Raw genomic sequence first — 17,627 nt, 5'->3', positions numbered from 1 at the left:
TCATTTTCCAACTTTCTGTGCCACTGTCTCATTTAAAACCACTTTTCCTACCTTGCAGGACCCACTCTCTCWGGGAAGATCGAGCCGTAGTTTGGTCTCCGTAACGTAAGCCATCTGTCACCTCTCCGTGCTGATGCCTCTGTTCCCCAAGACAAATTTTGCTGCTTCTACATATGCAAGATGCTCCAGAAGTACCGGAATATCCAACTTGAGAAAATTGAGCAGAGCTTCGATCTTCTGAGTCCAGGTGCTTCCTTTAGTGTGGCTGAGCGGATGACAGGCTAACGCTTCAGTGCTCGTTCCTGGGARTAACAGTCAAGAGCAGCCTTTCTGCTCACGGAAGGCTTGGAATTGCTTCCAGCTTTACTGCTATMAGAAGGAGTTTTGATTCGTATTTCATTTTAAAGTCTATAAAAAAGCGACCCAGTTTCCTCCAAGCTGTCGTGGGCACATCTCGCTCCGTGTCACTCAGTGGCCCGGTGGCCACAGCTGAGCAGCTGGCAGATGTTGAAGGTTTTGGATCAGTTTAGGTCAGTAGCTCACCTGAGGAGCTTTCAGCAGATGAAGATGCTCCCCTGGCTCTCACAGGCTGAGGAACCTGCTCCAGAGMAATATTCTGCAATAACATSGGAGCAGACRGAAGCTGTGCACYTGAARAYGTTCAAAACYRYACATGCAGCACCAAAAATGTTTATATGATTATGGCACTAACGAAAAAATTATAAAACCTTGTAAATTCTTAACTTACATAGCAGATGGCAGATGGACCATTGTTTTGGAAGACCCAGCTCAGTCCTCCAAGGGCAGTTTCCTACTCTGTCAAGACTCGTGTGTCCTGCACGAGCGGCCAAAGTGGTTCAGATCTCCTTTGCTCCAGAAAGGGCTTTATATCAAGCCTGGTTTATAGAGAGTGGTGTTACATCCATGGAGGATGTGACATCTCCTTAGGAAAGTGTTCTCTAAAATTCTTCAGTGCCTGTTTTTCATCTATGATTTTTCCAAGTGTGATTGTAACACCTGCATCCTACTCTTGCATCACACTTTGCTCTTATCAAGTAAAGCTATTTGTGTTTAAATGCTTTCATAAAAGTACTTTTGGAACAGTCTATGTGAGAACCACCAGGCAAATGTGCAGCTCCTGGTTTACAAAGGGTAGCAAACCCCTCAGACTGAGCATTTGCCTTTAATTTACAAAATAAACATTCTTAGGAAARGCAGAAGTTGTGAATGTGTAGAGGACAGCAGGGAGAAGGTCAGGGTTGGTGCCCYGGATCAAACATCAGTACAATCATGAACCAGTGGAGAGCCCAGGGGCCTTATTTTGGGCACATCCCTGTTGTTATCTCCAAGGAACCTGATTAAAGTGCTGCCAGGAATTAGGATTCCAGACATCCACTATTAGTTTATCAGATTCTTAGCTTTGGGATAATGCACACCAGAACCCTCTCTTTAWGCCAAGCACAGAACCAGGCAGGTAYCTCATGGATGGCAGGGAGCACCAAGGATCACTCTGCTCATTCAGAATCAACCTTATTTCAGAGACAGCTCAGCTGAAGCTTCTGTTTGCAGCACGTTTTCAGCTATAGCCTTAAGGTTTCAGAGTGTGAATTACTGTGGTGACATGATGARGCAGAGAGAAATGGCAGTGACCTGCAAGCTACTGTTTGTAAGTGTGTTAACTCATTCCTACCCACAGCCGTGAGCATTTCTCGTGGCTAAAAGCACATTGCACAGGTCAGTAGGTGCCCTGCTTTAAGTAGGTCTTGGGAATTTTGGCCCATAGAGATATACAAGGAAAAATACTTTAAAGGAGCAAAAATCAGGAACATAAAATTTAAACCAAGGGCTATTTTTAATATTCAAGTATTTTTGGTAATAGAGCCTTTCTCTTATTTCTACCCAAACCATGTGTCACACAAAGCTGAGCAGCTCTCAAAAACTGCACTTACCTATCATGAAATTGAGAGAGAAGCTGCCATGTTTAGAGAAGGAACAAACCTTAGGACTTCTACATTAGTGCTTAAGCAATATCAGAATCTCTCTTRGCYTTCTGTTTTACCCACTAAAATTCAGCAGAATTACTCACAGCACTAAGTAAATCTCCATTCTGGATGGCAAGATCTCCATTCTGCTGAAGTCAAAGTAACTTTTCCCTATGAGATACAAACTGAAAGAGGATTTAATCTGCTTCTACCATTAGGCTTTTGYATCTWGCTGGGATTTGGCTGTGGGTTTATATTTGAATGTCTAAACTCTAACACTGTTAGAAATCATTCATGTTCCAAACTTCCAGTCAGTATGTAGGTATGGCAATTGTGATATCTGGCTTAGGTTCAGGTACTGCAAACTCTTATCTCTGCTATGCCCTATACATGTCCTTAGGCCCTCAGAGCTGTATAGGCAATATGGAATATTACAGAAGTTATTTAGAATTTAGGCCAACACAATCTTGGCCTATAGAGAATCTTATAAACATGATATATTTACACGTGATAGATTGATGTAATATATAAAACACATTAGCTCTTACTGCATTTAATAGATGCTGAGAGCAAGCAATATAAAGATAGATTTATGATTTCCCCCATTCCTTGTTTTACCAGTGATAATCAAAAAAGACTGCTTGATTTAGACCATTTAGCTGACTTTTTTTTTGTCATTTTGTAGTTAATGCATATTTTAGTATATTTTTCCTCACTTTTAGCAAAGTTGTATAGGTGCAGACCCACACACAAATCAAAAAGTTGCCTGACTGTTTATTGTATCTTTTTAGGAACACGTTGGTATATCTCTATTCTGGAGAGTATTTCACAGTTCAGTGATGGAAAATAGTTTGCACTTCATTTGTGCATGTACTAATTTTAGATTAAGCAGGACCACATAAATCCTGCTGAAAAATGATGCAATTAAGCCAGACCTATTTGTAAAAAGGACAACATGTGGCTGCAATTATAATGGCAAAGCATTTGGTAACACATTGACTTATTAGCGCACTAAGAGGAGTTTGTSCAACATGCTGAGTAAGTCTTTACAGGAATAAATCTTAATATTCCCCCAAAAGCCATTAAAAACAATCCTCTGCTGCATTTCTGATCAACTTCCTGGGTGATTTGTTTTTCCAAAATGGTCACTTTTWTTTGTAAGAGTTGCAGTCGGTGTGTGCTGTGCCTACTGCGAGSGTGGGAGTAGCTGTAGTTTCTCTGTTCATTTTCTTTCAGAGTAAAACTCTTGCCCAGGAATGACTGGATGACTGGCATAAGMACCAAAGATCTCAAGTCTATCTGTTTAGGTGCCTAATAATCTGTTAAGATTTATAGAGCTCATACTTCACAATGCTGTTGCAGTTCGAACGAGGATTTTGATTCCTCAGCACATTTCTAAACCCTTAGCAGCCCCCAGGAGCGATCGGTGCCTTCACCAACAAAACCTGTGATAAAGACTGGCTCTACACTCCTCTGTTTGTCCATGACCACAAACACTATGTCCACTACGATGCCAAGGAAGGGAACAAGCTAAGTTTAGGACCATTTGTAGCTGTTTAGAGCCAAATTCAATTTGCCATCTGTACCTCAGCAGTAGAAATCCGCTCTGTTCTATAAACGTCCCTCCTTCCTGCTGCCCACAGGTCACACTGTCCTGTGCAGTGTCCTGTATGGGAAGGATTTTGTGCTCTTGAGACRTATGTGTTAGGTATGACAAAAGCAGGACAGGAAAATTGTCCTAAGCAATCCCATCCAGGACATTTCCTGGGACAGGAACCAGCAGTGATGYGAGTTTCCAGCTCTCACATTCAGCAAAAGCCCCTGCAAGTCAGCTCCACAAAGTGTGGAGTGAAGGTGAATTTGGGCTCAAATATAGGCTGAGGTCAACATTTGAAGTGCAATACATGCATACCAAAACCCCTGTACTGGGCTTTTTGCACAGTGATCCTTCTATCACATCCTCCACATTCAAATGTTTGTGTGTGGTGGGTGCAGAAGAAAATGTGAGAATCTCAAGCCCCAATGGCACCAGGCTGGCCAGCAATGGGAAGGTTCTTTTCAGCCCAGCCATGAAAGTCTGACTACCACATGCAAGAAGATTTAAACTATTGATGATATTTCATTCTCAATTTTGTCTTAAGGGTGCTGTGGGTGATAATCTGGGACAATGATTCACAATTGCCAATCACATGTGGATCATTGAAAGGTAAAAACAAAATCAGTGTAAATATTTTTTTTTACTTCCAATTCCCAGTCTTTCTGATTTRCTGCTTTATTCTCCAACATAACAGGAAAAGCTTATTTTCATAGTTGCATGCCTTGCCCTGAAGTAGATCAGAAAGCCCCTCTCATCTCCAAAGGTCTAATTTCCTTCAGAATTAAGACACTGAGTCAGTTGTTTCTTCAGTTTCAGTGACCTTTCTTCCCCTACTAGCTGGGGGGCTTGGTTCTTTCACAGGAGAACACGTAATATAAACATAATCAGCCCTTTCACATCACGGAACTCTCCTTYAGCAGGAGATTCCTTACTCTGATATATTTTTTTCTGATATGCTCCAGCTAAAGTAAGATCCACAGGAAGGAAAAAAAAATATGAAAGGACCTTAAATGCTAACATCCATTGAAACATCACTAAAAGTGCACCTGTGTCTTGTCATTTCAAAATTAATATAAGGCAAGTTATGTGATCCCTTTTGATAATTAATTCAGCCCTCTCGGTTTCCCCTTTCCCCTGATGTTTATTAGCACAGAAAATCCTCATGCAGACAAACAGACAAAATAGCCACAGGACTCCTATGTGGAGCAAAGCACTTGCAGGAGGAGAAGGGTCRAAGCTCTGCCTTGGTGGTTAAAACACCTGGGTGCCTGAAGCATTCAGGTGTGGGGAAAATGTTGCTGAAGTGATGCAAACCTTGAAAAATGCCATCACAGTTTGTCTGAAAATTCAAAATCCTCATTAGTATGAATAATTTATCAACTCCTCCACCGGGCAGGGAAGGGGCACTTGTGTTGTGCACTTGACTAGCAGTGAGGTTGGTTACCACCAAAAAAGGGAGGGAAAAGCAAAAAGTTTYGGAAAAATGGAAATTTGCTTGCAAAGCGTGGTCATTCCTCTCCAGAACTTTCACAAAGATATCATAAAGAGACCAATCACAGAGGCACAGGGTACCCCTTCCAAGGACTGCTCAAAGCAGTTAATGCACTTTAAAGAATTGCACTGACTTTAATCCACCTTATTTGGTTTAAATAACAGGTATGGTGTGTGCAGAATTAAAAGTAAAAAAGAAAAGTTTTTAAAATCCAGTATTAGTAGTCAAACATTCTCAAAAATGTATTTTAAATTAACTTGAGGAAGTTTGAAAGTACTGTAAGGAATAAATGTTTCTTTTAATCTTTCAAAGCCCAAACTGTAGCATTCCTGTTATCTGCTCCTGCCAAGTATAAGAAGCGTACAGGTCTTTAGGCACCCAGCAGCGTTTCTTGGAAGGGCAATGAAAGAGGGAATGGCAAAAGCTGCCAAAAGGAAAATCAAAGCCATACCTGCAAGCTGCAGTGCAGTTCTAGGAATCCCTTCTGACTTTTCATGTGTTTGAAACTGAAACTTTTCAAAATGCTGGCGTGGTTCCTTAAAATAATTTTTACTTCTGAAAAACCTAAACAACTTGGAGGGATGGGGGAGAGGAAGAAAGAGGAAGGACAGATGGGGTTAAGCAACAAAAAAAAAAAGCAGGGGGAGAGAAAGGGAAGAAGAGGCATTAAATGCAATTTAATTGTCCCAAAACAGCCTCTTCAGAGGAAAGGAGCCCTAAAATGCAGGAAATCTGTCTAACCCTCTAACTATTCCCACTCAAGCTGCCCCGAAGTCACAGATGTTACTGATTCAGTTAGATAGCAATTCCAAGCTCCCAAAACAGATTCCAAGTGAGAAAATAGGAAAAGTCCTTGGTTGCTATTAGATACGCATTCTGAAGTAAAAAGAAGTATGAGCAGGGAGGAATTTGTGGCCTGGATTAGAGGTTCCACAGTAATTAAAGAGCAATGACAAATGGAGTCTGGGCTGACCTAYTGAATGGGAAGCCGCAGGGTTGGGAGCTCAGGCTGTGGAGAAAATTCCTAGGGAAATGTGTCAGGGTTTTTTCTTGCWGTGATTTACTGACACGTTTAACAGGAATGAAACCCATACAGGTCTCTGCAAATGTAATGCCGGCCTACAAAGATTAGATGAAAAAGTGGAGAATGTAGCAGGGCATGCTAAAAGCCTTGTAAATGATGTATTTAACTGTGCAATTAAATCCTGTGTCGGGGTAATAATTTATGGCATCATTGCTAAAAAGCTGGAGGAAAGTTATCTCTTCCTAAGAGACCGAGGACACATCCCTCCGATGTGCCCAGCAGCCTTCAAAACTTTAAWAATTGCATCAGCATTGTGGGAAGGAAAAAAGGTACCACTTATAACCTGTGAGAATAATAGTTAAAATAAATAGAATTCTAAGTCCTGCCTCTGAGGGTTTCAAATGAGGAAATGGGTAGGTCCCCAGGTGGTTGATGCAAATTCTCCTTGTGCTGGACATCAGAATTGGTCCCCACCCCACACTACTCATCTGGGGAGAGCAGGGGGATGAGGAGGAAATGCTAAATAAAGCCAGGCAGAAGGGGAGTTGGAAGAGCTGATGACAAAATCTGGGATATTGGTTCCCAGCCCTGGGTTACACAGGGCTTGGGCTGGTGCTGCTGGGCTTCATTGCCAGGAGATGAACAGCACCAGAACTAAACAATCCTGGACACTTTCGAAGGGCAAGGCAGCCTCTTTGCAGTGTATTGTTTCCTTGAAGGCAGCAAAGCTGAGGTGACAAAAGGAAGAAAAATGGATGGAAAATGAAGCAAATATCCTTGACTCATGAAAGACATGAGGGCTAACAAACTTCAATTGATTCACAGTTGGGGATGTGAGAACACACCCAATATTCATGAAAACTTTTTAAAAAATTGTCACTAAAATATTCCCTGTGCTTGAATTGAGTCTTATGGTACCTTTCTGTCTGTCATCAAATTCCCAGTTTTCAGGATAACTCTTGCAGCAGGAGTGTGCCATCCCCTGCCATCCCACAGACACATGACTCCATAGTTATGGGAAGGCAGTTTTATCCTAATTCCAGGTGAGTTTCTTCCCTTGTCCTTAGGCACAKCACAGCAGATCCCTGACAACTCCTCGAGTATCAGTAACATCTTTTTAAATATTGATGTGCAATAAGAGTTGGATTTCTGGAGGGGGAAGTGCTGCCARAATAATCAGTTTGAATCCCTCTAATTGAAAGCTCAATGCAAAATTCAAGCAGAGGCAAGCGGAATCCACAGCACATGGACAGCCATTAACATAATGAGGGGAAAAAAAAAAGGCTGCAGAGGATACAGAGGGAAATAATCTGGATCTAATATACATTGAGAGCACACATCTATGGAGTTGTTCTTCACTGCAAAGGGGGAAAGCATTTTGATGGAATCATGGAGTGGTTTGGATGGGAAGGGACCTTAAAGATCAYCTTGTTCCAARCCCCCTGTCAGAYCTCCATGGCCAGGGACACCTTCCACTCTCCCAGGTTGCTCCAAGCCCTATCCAACCTTGCCTTGAACATTTCTAGGGGTAGGTGACCAACAGCTTCTCTGTTCTCAACCAGTGCCAGGGCCTCATCACTCTCACAGGGAAGAATTTCTTCCTTCTGTYTTACCTAATACTACTMCTTGTCAATTTAATTTCAATGATTRCRTACATCTTTATCAAGGACCCATGACAGTGAGATTTTCAGATCTGTRYTCATGYSTCTGAAAACACAGWGTACTCAAAGTCAGGCGGAAGCAGMCAAATCCTGAAGCTGCAAAATGTCACTGGGATGTCCCAAAGCAAACAGGGATCTGCAATATCTTGTGTAGACAGAGCAGAGGGCACAAAGTGACTCCTCCATCCCTTCAGGTGAGGAAATATACTGTGCAGTGAAGCAATGCTATGATGAAACTTTCCCAGCAGTTAAGGAGGGATTCAACACACGCAGGGAAAAATGTAATTTTCTGAACAYAGAGCTTGAAACTTGCCATGGTTTTTGGCCCCTTTTGCCAAACAGGCTGATTCAARTTGTGAGTCAGGTATTGTTAATTCAAGAAGTATTACTGGATTTATTTTATGTCAATTTAATAACTTATTAATAACTATTGGCTGACCTGTCATAAATTAGTTAGCGCTGCCCCAGAAGATAGTTCGGGATGTACAGAGTGATTTACATAACAGATCTTGTCATGTCTCTGTCTTCTCTGCTTCTTTTCATTTATTCATGTGTAGAGCCAGGCAGGTAATGGAAAAAGTAATTAATAGATTTGGCTTGAAAAGTGTTTTGRTATTAGAGTATATTTTATTAATACAAACTATCTGTCCAACTGCAGGAGCTGGATGAATAATGGGCAGAAAAAACTTTGTTTACTATAGATACAGCGTGAAATTTATTGCATCAATCTTCTGACAGTTACCTTTTAACCAGATTTAGCAAGGTGGATAAACMAAATGAAACACAGGAGAAAAAATGAGGAAGAAGGCAAACGTACCTGACTACTTGTTCTCATAAAAAGGAGCAGACTGCTGCTAGACAGCCAAATTCCCAGCTGGAGAATGATCCCTGGCTGGGGACCAGGTCAGCCACACAGATATGCACGAGACGAGACACAGCAAGGTTGGCTGGGAGTTCCCTGATGGCAGCAGTGATTTACCTGCAGTCTGCAGGTGTCAGGATGGCCCGAGGCACCAATCCCACAGACTTCTCAGGAAGCAGAGTCAGCAGGGGAGTGGCTGTGCCTTGTGCCTTTCCAACCAGGTCATTTGTCCTGTGGGACAAAGAGAGCCAGAATATCGTATGAGGGAATAAATAGGAGGAAGCTGACACTGATAATGGTTATTTATTACATATTTACTAGCAGGCAATGTCTGACCTGCAGGCTGTACTAAAGAAACATCCTCAGCTAACTCCTAAATTACCAGTGGTTTCTAGTCCTGCCACTGAGCTCCAGAAATCTCTGCCTGGCATCAGCCAGCCTGGGAGTCAGATTAGCTTCTTGGCTGATGCTGAGGGAGTTGCTGTGTCTGATGAGAATGAGTTACAAAATCAAAAAATGCATCAACAGAATATGAATGTCGGGGCTGCCTGAGCATCTCGAGTGCCTGCATCGTGTAACTGGGGTTCAGATACCCAGCAAAAGAGACACATTATTCTTTTAGAATAATACTTTAAAGCAAGCAAAGATACTGTCATTTGACCACTACAACTTATGGGCATACCAATAATACAGTTGTCTTGGAAGAGCCTCTCTTGGGCCTGCAGTTGATGTCCAGTGTCCTGCTCAAACACTTTGGAATTCTTCTTGCAACCTAATGAAACAGCTAGTGAGGTGCATTGAGTCCTGGTTCACTTCTACCCTGGTGCTCTTGTGACTGCCAGCTCCCTCAGAATCATAGAATAGTTTGGGTTGAAAGGGATGTTTTGAGTTCATCTARTCAAATTCCCTGCCATGGCAGGGACATCTTCCACTAGACAAGRTTGCTCCAAGCCMCATCCAACCTGACCARYTKTCAGGGRTGGGGCAGCCAGAGCTTCTCTGGAAAACCAGTTCCAGTGCCTCACCAGTGTCACTGTAGAAAACTTCCTTATAYCTAATATAAATCAACCCTCTTTYAGGTTAAAACCATCACCCCTTATCCAATTGACAAGGTTCCCTCTTYTCCCCCTGCCTTTCCAAAACTGTTCTTCCCCAAGCAAATTTGTGTTTTTCAAGGCCCCAGGCTGTTTTCCTGGGCTGTCCCTATATCCTAATCTATACAAACAGAARGAGAGCTCATTTGATCTAAAGGGCTCATTTGATCTAAACCAGAGCACAAGGGAGTGTGACAAACAAAAAGCAGGACAAGAGGCAGACTGTGAAAGCAAAKCAAATAAAATAAGGTCACATAGCTGCATAATTGAGCCAATCCCTGTTTCCAAATCTTATCAAGGGTCGACTTTCCCATGTTATTAGAGGGAATTACAGTTAGTGATGCCAACCTACACACCACAGCTATATGCACAGCAGAAATGTGGTCACAGAGAGAACCCTGGAAGATAACAGGGAGGTGGCCAGAGGATTTGTGGATCCAGGCTTCAAAGTGCCCTATGAATCCTCTATCTGCTCTGATAATTAAACAAGAGTTGGATCTGTTCTGCAGGGTCCCATCTTCAGGACTCCTGCAGTTATGAAGAAACAGCTTTTGATAAGGCCCCATCACTCAGCTTTCCAGCAAAGTCTTCAGGTCCCAGGTTTTCAGCAGTTCTGCTTCCTGGGCTGTGCACATATTAACACCAATGCTGTTCAGGGAAGAAAGGCAAATGGTGATCTGCAGGTGATCTCTCCAGAAAAGCACAGTGGATGAACCCTGGGAAAATATCTGCAGATAGCATGAGACGGGTCAGATTCTGCTGATAAATGATCACAACAAATAAAAGGATCGTTTTTCATTRCAACCAAGGCTGTTTTGCAAGGGAAAAGGTCTTTTGAGATCCATTGCAGAACTTCACAGAGCAACTTATTTGTTCTTACTGGAGTGATTCAATTTGTTGTAGTGCATTGCTGATTCAAGGCCAGAGCTTTGCTAACCCTAAGTGTTGTATGATTAATAACCTCTTACTCCAACAAATTGCTAGTTTGTACTCTTCAACAAACCCCTCCTTTTGCAAACCRTGGTCTAATGTTTACTGCAGAGCTTCGTATTCTGCATAGAATTCTGCTTCAGGGAAATTGGGTTTCAAGTTTCTATATCATTTCAACACAACCAAAAGAGAAAATCTGATTTCCTTTTAATTCAACATAGATCRCATTTCAAGTATCACCAAAAAAGAAACCTCCTGCAACTCACTTYGTGATTTATGACTACCCCTTTCAGAGCAATTACTATTTATACATTCATTTATTGTGTCTTTTGGTGTCATATCTTTGGCAAAGTCATTGGACAGCGTAGTGTGTCCCAATTCTCCCTCCATCAGAAAACATTTAGCAGAACTTCCTTTTAATAATGATACTGCCTTTTAATTTTCCAAAATGAGAATGTGGATTGTACCACTTTACTCAGCTTTTCCTTTGATTAATGGGAATGCACTTCTGCATACTGAGACCAGGGCAGCGAGCTTGCTGGCCTGAAACAATTCCAACAGAAAGTTTCAAGTATTAAAAAAAAAAAAAAAAAAAAAAAAAAAAAAAAAAAAAAAAAAAAAAAAAAAAAAAAAAAAAAAAAAAAGGAGAGAACTTGGAATGTATTGTTTTAAGGTAGATGCAGGGTGAATTGAAAGATAAGACAATGGAAAGGTGGAGGAAGAAATTCTCTTGGAAACAGGGCTGTTTATAGGAGCCAAGTCAGTGCCTGGACGTACTTATTGCTTGAATAAGAAGAGATGAAAAGAAATACTCTKCTGATAATTATAATAGATGATCCTGCTTCCCTGCTGTCTTCCATCATAAACAAATGGCATAGGCCAACAGTTAAACATCATATATTTTAATTAGCATTTAAAGCACTTAGTTATCTATATACTTGAGTAACTGCAACAAAACTTTGTCAGGCTGGAATGCGAAGGGGGGAGTTTAGCAAGGAAAAGCAATCTGGTCTGTGCTCAGTGTTGTGGCCTCTCTTCAGATACCTGAACCCTTACACGCCAAATTCCAGCTGACATTTCTAAAGGAAAATAAAATGAATGGAGAACAAAAACAACTGATGTGAGGTGAATAACTCCTTGGTCCTCAATTTTTCAATGATACATGTATGGGGTAAGCAGACCTGCACACTGGCACTAAAGTTGTGCCTGCWCTTCTACTCTGGTCAAGCAATGCATGACCTGACAGCTAAATGTTTGCAGACTTCTCCAGCATATTCATTATTCAAAGTATGAAGTATTAAGTACTTAAGTATTTTTTTAAACCATTGCCTACTTGAGAAACATTTGTTAGTGTCATCAGTGTCCAAGTATGCTAATTATGATTTTTTTGGGGGGTGGTGTAGGATTATGTTRACCTCGTGTTCCATGAGCTTAACTTGGCCATAAATGTTTGCAATACCTGATGAATACCACTGGTGTGAAATAAGCCCTGCTTGACAGCAACTCAACTGTCAATCCACTACAGTTTAAGCTTATTAGGAATGTGACTTTTGGCCCAAAAGTGTCCCAACTGTGATGGTTTGGAAAATGAGCCCAATGAACMGCACGTGGTGGGGGCTCACTGACCCACAGTAAATATAAAGAGTGTAAGATTAGTGTTTCCTGGAAACAGAACSCATAATATTGAGGAATTGAGACTTTTGATTAACAACCCAACTATAAGGTCAACCTGACTTCATGAAGATAAAGTGAAGTTTTAGTGGAACTGAAGCCAAGAGGGAGCTCACCAGTTGCRACTGCTGATGCAGGATTCATCTCCACAGGCTGCCTAAGGAAAGAAATCYAATGGCATTTATAGTCTCCTCATCCTTTAATCTCCTTGGGATCCAAGCAAACAACTGTGTGCATGACTTAGAGGGGTAAATATGAGCAGGGTCCTGTGGCATTTCCTATGGAAATCAAAGAAAATTAAAAAATCGGAAGGATTTTTGCTSTCCAAAAGCAAAACCAACAATTAATGGCACACTATAATGAACGCAGTTTCCTAAAGTTTAGAAGCATGTGAAAAGAACGTGAAAAGAAAAATGTGAAAATGCACCTCTGGGTAAAGTGAAATGCACCTCTTTTGCTGTCTGTTTTCGGGGAGCATGCATAGCCCTCTTTCTAGGGACAGGGTACATGCCAAAGAAAAGGTGATTTAGGGACACTTTTCAATTAAAGCACAGCTTTCTCTTTATCTTCCAAGGAGTGGACAGGAATCCCAGCCAAGCACAGAGTCATCTCTGCTCTCTTCCAGGCTCCCCCAGAGCGGGTGCACTGCCCTCTTGAAGAGAAAGCTTCCCAAATGCTCCCATCACCAACAACCTGCAGGGAGGCATTCAATGGCTCCCAGGAATGAGCAGCCTCTTCCTCACACCCCCTGCTCTGGGTCTGGACACCCACTCTGCATTCCTCATGCTTGGGACTCCAGTGGGGCATCGAGGTGTTCCCAGCACAGCCTCATGGCTCCAGCAGGATCGCTGCTGGGATTTGCCTTATGGATGATGATTCCATTCTGACCAGATTGCTTATCTCTGCTGGCCACGGTGAGCTTTCCTGACCAACAGCCACGTTTCCAATGAGCCTGCAAAAGGCTTGAACTGCACTTCTGAGTGCAAGGCTGCTCTCAACAGCTTGCCCAGTTGTGGAGTTGTTGAAAATGTTTACACATGTAATTTTATTGCAAGAATACACACAATTGTGTCTTTATTGATGGCTTTCCTAGTTATGCTTTAAACCCCACAGCTCACCCTGCAACCTCCCCAGCTCTATCATGCCCCATTTAGTGCTGTTCTAATATTAGCAGACCTTTGTTTCCACAACCTGGATTTTCCATATTTTCACCCCTACGACCAAGAAAGCTTATGGCCAAATAACAATGAGCTCATCTCAAATGCTTAAGCAGCCAGTGCCAGGTGAACAAATTGTCTATTATTAGACTCTTTCATGCTCTAAGAGCTTTTGTTCCCTACTTGCCTGCCTTAACACCTGCTGTTGCAATGTATATCAACTTTCAGAACATCATTCCCGGTAACAACAGAATGTAAAATGTATTTGGGGACTGCTCAAACAGAAAGTGATTAAGTTTTGTAAAGGCAGCTTTGTCAAGTAATGAAAAAAAAAAAAAAAAGGCATGTGGTGATGGGACCGGAGTAATTATGAATATAAATCAAAAATCTTCACCAAATCAACACAATAAAAAGTTAGACATTCAATTGCAGTGAATTCATTCAGCAGCATTCAGGAAAACACTAATAGTTGTGAGAAATGAATTTGTATTAGTAGTAGTAGTAATAGGAATTTTTTTCCTTCAGTGAGTTTCACACAAATATAGAGTGTTTGACTGGTGTGTGAAAGCGTTGATGGGATTGTGTGGGTTGGGCATATGGAAAAGGTGTAACCCAAACCCAGCAGCTTAAAAAACACATATATAGATATTTAAAAATATTTAGTAGTGTGATCCAAATGTTAGAGCAGGAAATCATAATTAACAGGTTATAAGGTATGTTATGAGGACGTCTGGCTTTTACTGGAGCAAGAACAGTCATGGCTTGTGGTACAGAAATGGACTACTGTTCTTACGTGGGATGGCTTTTTTTTTTCTTTTTACATTTTTCTTCTGTTCAGAAAATCAAACTTAAATGGTTGCTTTTACAGCCATGAAATAGAGTTGGAGAGAGCAGCATGACATGGGAGAGGAGGCTCAACAACCACCTGGAGTGGGCAAAATTCTTGCCCACGGCTGAATGGGTTCCCCCTCTCACTAAATCAGATGTCCATTTATAACAAAATTCCCCGCTATCCCCTTCTCACCTGCCACATCTATTTAGATTGTAAATGTTTCAGGCCAGCAACAATCTCTCACTGTGTGTTCATCCCCTGCACAGCATGGGGGGGATCCAGGCTGTGTTGGGCTGTCACAGGATTGTGCTGCACATGGTAAACAACACAGAGATCCATGGACAGTGAAACCCCAAAAGCATTTGTTACCTCATTCTACTCTGCAATAAATTCTGACCTTGGTTTAGTATTGCTGTCGAAAAGAGCTTAAGGCCAGTTCCTAGAAAAGTAAAGTCCAGGTGTTAGATCACTCATTAAATATTCAAATAGCAACTAAGCTTCTCTTACAAATAACCCCAAGAATATTCCCCATACCAAAAGCAGTTTTCCTAACAAACCTTTCTTCATTCTTCCTTCCAAAATCATACAGTATATGCATCTGCATGCACTGCACCTCTATGGGACAGTGCCATCATACTTGCATAGAAAATGGTTGTGGTTCTGGCTGCATTTGGATTTTATCATCTTCAAATCAGAATTGAGGAGATGGAGGATTCATTCTTGACTTTTTTTGCTGCTTTTTTAATACATATGACCTGGCCCCGCTTGTTCAAAATTCTGAAAAAAACATTACTTACGAGAAAGAGGAGGATACAGAGAAGTCTCTGCTAAATAAGGAATTGCTCTGCAGAAGTAGTTAGTCAAAATACATCTGTTAAAACAGGAAAAAAACCCAACAGCAAAGTTACTTAAACGTGTGCACCACATTCAAATTCGAGGAAAAAGTGTTATTTTTGGACCGTAACTATGGTAAGGGTACATTAGATCCTCTGCTGTGCTGCTAATAATGAATAAGAAATCTGGAGGCAGAAAGTGAAGTGTTCATTAGAGTTGTTTTAACTTACTGTGTGACACCCACAGCTATCCCCTGTGCCTTGTGTCCCTGGCCAGACCCACGGCAGGAGAGGCTGATCCACCATAGTGACCAGCATCTTCTGGGGACATTCTCTGCTTTAAGTTGTTTTAGATGCCTTTGTACCACCTTTATCCCTTCAAAAGATAGAAACCAGCCATGGGTTGGAGGGGACGATGGGTCAAAACCATCCAAAGATTAGTCCACAAAGAAACCACCAGCTTGGACTTTCAGCAGGCAAATGCTCTGCGCTGCTTTCACAAAAGGCTACTCAAAACGTTTTTAACTTCAATAAAGATGCATAATCATGGAAACATTTAAGTTGGAAAAGACCTCTCAGAACATCGAGTCCAAGCATTAAACCAACCCTTCCTTTCAGCAGTAATGACCATGTATGTTAGCAAAAGCAAATATTGAAACACCAAAGATCCCCGACTAATAAAAAGCCAAAATACTAAAGAGCCAACAAGTCAGTAAAACTCAAATAGGTGAAAAGCAAAAGGAAGGAGTGTCACTTAGATGGCCCAAGGTCTTGCTGTTCAATAATGTTTGAGAGCTCTCACAATTTAAACATAAAAAAAGTTTGGGAAACACAATCATCCATACAAAAATCTGGTGAGCGCACAACACGAAGCCCTGTTGTTAGACACAATAATCTCTATTTCATATGTGCGATTTATCCCAAGAATTTGTTATTACACCTCTGAATAKAAACATAAAACACATATGAAAGCTAACACGCAGGACAATTCACTCACATAGATCATCCAAAACACATCTGACATGATCTCTTGTATCAGATGGCCAAGCACATCTTTCTCAGAAGATCTTATATATCCATCAGCATAAAAGAGACGTTTCTGCCTCTGGTGTTGCACACTGGTATCACAGGGCTGCTGTAAAATAGGTTCAGGGGGCTCATGAATCTGCCTTAGCCACCAAAGATAAACAAATCTGGAACTCATTAGTCTTCACACGGCAGTGTTTTGGCACACAGAGGAAAAGGAGTTATCAAGACTAAATTCAGAAAGGTTGATATATGTATCTACATCTCAAAATGTCTGTTAAACTGCCAACATGCTTCACATAGTCCCTGTGAGGTTTGTATTTTTTCCTGCATTGTTTAAGCTGTCAAATGTTAATGTGTTTCTGGCTTAATTTATTACACTGATATGACAAGTTATGAGCAAATGTATTCTTGTTTACTACTGTTAATATTTTGGTTATACTCATTAAGAGCAGTTTTAAGATTAGTCTTTTTTGTTATGTTGCATAGTGGAAAAGAAGCAAAAGTCTTCAGTGAGGACTGCATCCCGCTGCTGCTTGCAGCACAGGCTTCAAACTGGAGTGCTCCAATTAACTTAAATCATCACCACAGATCAGGACAAATCCTGATGAAAGGGTGTCCCAGAGTCTGCTTGATGGATGAAATGTCCTGCTGCTTATGAGATCTCACCTGGGTGTGAGAGATGGACATTTTCACTAAGTGAAATTCGAGAATGTGCTCTCAAACAGGTAAAGTGGTTTTCCTCATTAACAGGAAGCCAAGAGGCATGTAATTTTATTTAATGTTAGCAGCATCACCCTTTCTTACTTCAGCAATAGCACCAAGTATTTCCCAGCCTATCTTCTGCAGGGCCAATAGCTTTTTGTCATATTTAGGCGTCTTTAGCTCTTGAGTTTCTGAGTGAGTGTTGGTTTCATTGGAAAGCTGATGGAGCAGTCATGGTACAACTGCCACACTCTGGTGGAAATGTGAGAGAAACAACACACTCAGCACTGGCTGAGGTACACAGCACATGGTCAATGCATTCCCCAGGAGCACCTGGAGATGAACTACAATCATCTTTATACATGAAAGACACTGTGATGAGCATGAGCAATGTCAGCCTGTCAGTCACACAGCATGATGCAATATGACATAGCTCACTCCCAAACCCTATTGTGACACAAATTTAGAAGCAGAGTTGGATGAAGAGACGGAATTCTGGCATGGGAATTATTTTAATATTCTGAAGTTTGTTTTCATTCTGATTTGGAAGGAAAAGAAGGAAATCTAGAAGGTTGGGAAAATTATCAGGCAATTTGGATAAGTCTCCAATTAAAATTCCAGTTGGTTGCATAATACAGAGACAGGAACTTGGAAGTCCCAGATGAATCAGAGTCTCAGTCCTCGGGAGCCAATGCTCCTGGCTTTCCATGCACACACAGAGCCCAGAGTTTCAGCAATCTGTCAAGTTGCCCATCAGCTGA

The sequence above is a fragment of the Malurus melanocephalus genome, unplaced genomic scaffold (assembly GCF_030028575.1).
Source record: "Malurus melanocephalus ecotype Western Australia unplaced genomic scaffold, MMel_1.1 scaffold_125, whole genome shotgun sequence".
Taxonomy (NCBI): domain Eukaryota; kingdom Metazoa; phylum Chordata; class Aves; order Passeriformes; family Maluridae; genus Malurus; species Malurus melanocephalus.
Note: the sequence above shows the minus strand (reverse complement) of the source record.